Consider the following 4,585-nt stretch of genomic DNA (forward strand, 5'->3'; position numbering starts at 1 on the left):
TCCCGGGAAGCGCTAAGTTTACAGAAAAGTCTTCAGCCAGACTCGCTCCCGAAATCTTAATCGGGAGGCTTTTCTTTTATCCAACCCCGGTCTAACCCGTTTAATTCCACCCTTTCAACATATTTAAACAAATAGCACAAAGTGAAACTAAAAAGTAATTTAAAACATTCAAATGGGTCGGGCCACCAATACTTAAACCTACCTGGACCAAACCTAATACGTGGCATATAGTGAGGAAAATGGTTATTCTTAAATTTCAGTGTTGTCCTATAACTCTTAATGTACCATTTTTGAACCCTCAAAACGTGCTGATCCAAGCATTTTCGCTCCCTCTTCTGTGGCTTTGTCGATGTTGGTAGCGATCTACTATCTAGTTCCTCTACAGACTTGCTAACTTTCACATGATGTGGCGACTCAACTAACTCTAATGACTTCTCATCCTCCGTTGCCACTTCCTCTTCCTTTTCTTCTTCTGGTGACGCTTTGATCTCCATTGTTGGCTTCCCTGATTAGTGTTTCTAAATATATAAGATCGCCAACAGGGTCAAATTCTGCATGTTCGTCAAAAACTGGTAAACCCATTAACTCATCACCAAAATTATCCTCCCAAGATGGTACATGCTCCTCCTCTTCGTCATCTTCCATCTGGTCAAGTGGCTCCACAACGGCATCTTCGCTCGTATTCGTGTAATCAGGTAGCTCCAACTCCATCTCTTCTATCACGCCCTCATCATCATTATTCCAGAATTCATCATATGTTTCATAGAAGGCTTCCTGCTCCTTGTAAGAAAAACTCTCATTTTGAATTCTAGCACTTATCTCTTCTAACCTAGCTTCGAGTTCCTCTATCTTACGGAGTCTTTCTCTTTCAATCAACTTATCAAGCCTGATTTCCAATTCCTTAATCTTTTAAAATCTTTCACGTTCCTCTTGTTCGGCTCTTTCCAACATCATCTCTTTCCAACATCTTTTATATAAAATACTCCTAAATTGACTCGATCTATTAAACATATTAACTAGACTCGATAAAATAAAACACAAACTAAATTATCCTAAAGACGAATAGACACGCTAAATCTAAGACACGTACTCACAAGACGCACCACAACTCAAGACACAAAAAGACCAATTAACCAACGAAGTTCAACCAAAGCTAGTTTCGCTATCGCCTAAGTATCCCCGGCAACAGCGCCAAAAACTTTGATGTGCAAAACGTTCTTTTAAAAACTTAACCTAACCTAGACACTCTAGTTTTAAATTTATAAATCTAGACTATCCTAATGGTAGACCACTAGACAGGCAAGTGTACCTATCAACTGTAGTAAAGCTTAATGAAGTCCGGATATCGAACCCACGAGACACTAGCGACACTTAAACTAGACTCTGACTTAACTAAACTTAATTAATTGATTTTTATGTTTTTTTATTAAATGTAAAATAAATAGTACTTACTCTAAAACTAGACACGGACAAATCGGTTTAAAACTCTCCCCATGGGAAACAACTACCTAGGCAAGGAATCCTACTAGTCAACTCGTAAACTCTTTGAATTGGATTTATGATTGGTACCGTATTCTAAAAATATGAAACTTAAGGAATAACTAAAGTACGCTAGATCACCTCCCGGTCTCACCAACAATACCTAAGAACCCTAAATATCATGTAAAGCTCAACGGTTTAATGGTTCGGATCACCTCCCCGTCTCACCTTACTTAACCATGCTAAGGTACCCAAAGATTAAATCACCTCCCGGTCTCTCTAATCACAAAACACCCTAAGGCGTAGAGTGGTATTCTTATTAAATTTGGTTATAATTCGGATCTGTAAGAATCTAAAGGAATCTAGGGTAACTCACACCTGTGCAATCACTACCCAAACCCACAAAAGACCAAAACATGCGACACTTAATTACCTCCCGGTCTCTCAGGTGACAGAATATAAGGTATCTCTAAACTTTCAATTACCGTTCCTATGGAATACGTTAACTATAAACCATAAACTAGTTGTAAACACACAGTAAACAACCTAATACGTATCCATACATGAAAGACATTCACAAAGATGCATATGGAACAATAAATTGATAATAAATTAATTCCAAATACGCATATGCATCATAACCAAATAAAATAAAAACTTTACCAAAGCATGAACCAATCAATAATAATCCAAAACTGAAAATAATACGAGTCTAAAAAGTATTCAATCAAACCCAGGCAGTATAACAAGTTTAGTCAACCATAATTATTGATGAAACAAGAACAAAAAATAAAGTGCGGTTCATCGAAAAAGAAATACATATAGTTGAGCTACTAGCCTGTGAGCTTCAATTAATTGAGCTACCTGCTTACTTGCTTTTTAATTCCTTTTGAAAACATGGCCGTGGACGTTTTTTTTGACGTTCCTGCGCGTGTGCTTCTCTTTTAATCTCTTTACACAGCCACACACATAAAATTAATTAAATCAATTAAACTAACAACCCATTAATGTACAAATTGCAATAATAATTCAATTAGTTATGCAACATTTATAAACTTGATTCTTCAAAATGAAGTTCTATTAATATATTTTTTTCTCATTTGTCTCAAGCTTAGTATAAATGCACTATTTTAGCTCGTTGTTTTTAAAACTCTTCAAACTTTAAATATGAACCGTGAACGCGTATAATTTATTAAGAACTACCTCAAAACAACTCAAAATTGTATGGAGTATTTATATAATAATTGTATATTTTAGACCATATCAACGGGTCCACATATATTTAGTTGTTCACATTTTCATAAGATTTTTAATGCTCATGATTTACATATGAATTGTGATTTACCTATCTATATATATAAAACTAAAAATTGTGTATTCTCACCAACATTTGTGTTAACAAACACTATTTTTATACATGCTACAGGTACACGTAATTGATTGTTCAAGATCGAAGATATTAGTTTTACCTTAGGTTATGTATTCAAAGTACAAAAGTATGATTTATTTGTTTTGTTTAATGAACATGTGTACTTGTTAATGTAAATGAAATTAAATAATTATTGTCGTTTTAGTTAGTATCTTTCGAGCTATTTTCCAATCAAAATACATTACGCACCGACATGTTTCACTAACTTTGGTCGGGGTGTGACAATAAACGTTAGTGGTTATTTATTCTAATATAATTTTCGATATTATACTTATTTGGAGATATTTTAGCGTAGAATAGATGTATAAATTATTATACATTCGTGTGTTATATTCCGATGCATTTGATTTTGTTAATCACTTCTTTTTCTTTAAGGCCCAGTGTAACATAGACAGATATAGCTCGTCCCACAATTTCAAGGTTCATTTGGGTATACGAGGAAGGAGGTAGTTTATTTTGTGTTTGAGTATGAGTTTGTAGCAAGGTCAAAGCCCAGTGAATAGTTTATGACCAGATCCAAAGAGAAATATGTATGTACATGTGGAAAGAAAGGACACCAATATTTGTTGGGAATCTCGTGGACTCGCTTTGCTGGGGAAGATAGGGTTGATTTTATCGGCGGTGTCCTCTCATCTTAGGGTTGAGCTTACTTATAGGCGGTGTCACACCCCAGCCTAATAGTATGTAAATAATATAAATACGCATATGTCTCCAAAAGTTTGGAAAACAAGTAAAAAGGAGGGAAGTGATTACTCACCTTATCAAATAAGAGAAATGAGTGCGATAAGAACGGTATTAAAGTAACGTAACGCTCGTCGAGATATATCAACGAACGACCCTAAGTAAGAGTAATAACGAAGAAATAACTATGGATTAATGACGGGTTTCTTAGATTAATAGAGCTTTTGAGATTGAACAGTAATGTGTGAAAAGTATGTATAATATTAAATACCAAGTTTTAACGGATATACAAGAGAAAAGTGTATTGTTTCGGCCCAACAAAGAGTAGAGGTCCACAGAAAAGCCCAAAATGCACTAAAAAGGTGTCTCAAGTCTCCACTAATTTTTCCCTCAAAGTTAAAAGTACTACTTAACTTTTCTTTGGTAATGTCTAAAATGTTTTTTTTTTAATTTGTCGTAGGCTCATAGCTACAACTTCCAGCATACATTTTTCTTTAATGGCCCGGATCGAATTAAACACGAGAATATATTTGGCACAGCTCACCAATTTTATTAATCAAGAAAATAACTCAAAACTTGATCAATTATCTCTTAACCCTTACATGAATTCTTTGGGGTTATATAGAGGCTCGATTACAATTAGAGTAAAACACAAACTCATATTGATCTATTAAATAAAATTCCATCTCTATCTGATAAATAAAATAGATAATTATCTCTAATTGCAATAATTAAGTAATTAATGAGATCGATCCCTTAGCTCGAACCGGCCCCACCCTCCCGACCCATAACTCGGTTCGGGAATTAACTCCAACAATCACCCCCTTAATTTCCGAACCGGAATAGGCGGACCTTTAACCTCGAACATGTCTCTTTTGTTCTGTTTAAGTTGACCCACGATCTTGACCTTCTCGGCTTTCTCAACAATATTGGTCCTCATCATCTTGGTCTTCACTTTTTGGAACTTCTCTTGATCCATGACTTTGTTCTTTCGGC

The sequence above is a fragment of the Bidens hawaiensis genome, unplaced genomic scaffold (assembly GCF_021521415.1).
Source record: "Bidens hawaiensis isolate Kalapana, Puna unplaced genomic scaffold, B.hawaiensis_p1.1 tig00073468_1, whole genome shotgun sequence".
Taxonomy (NCBI): Eukaryota; Viridiplantae; Streptophyta; class Magnoliopsida; order Asterales; family Asteraceae; genus Bidens; species Bidens hawaiensis.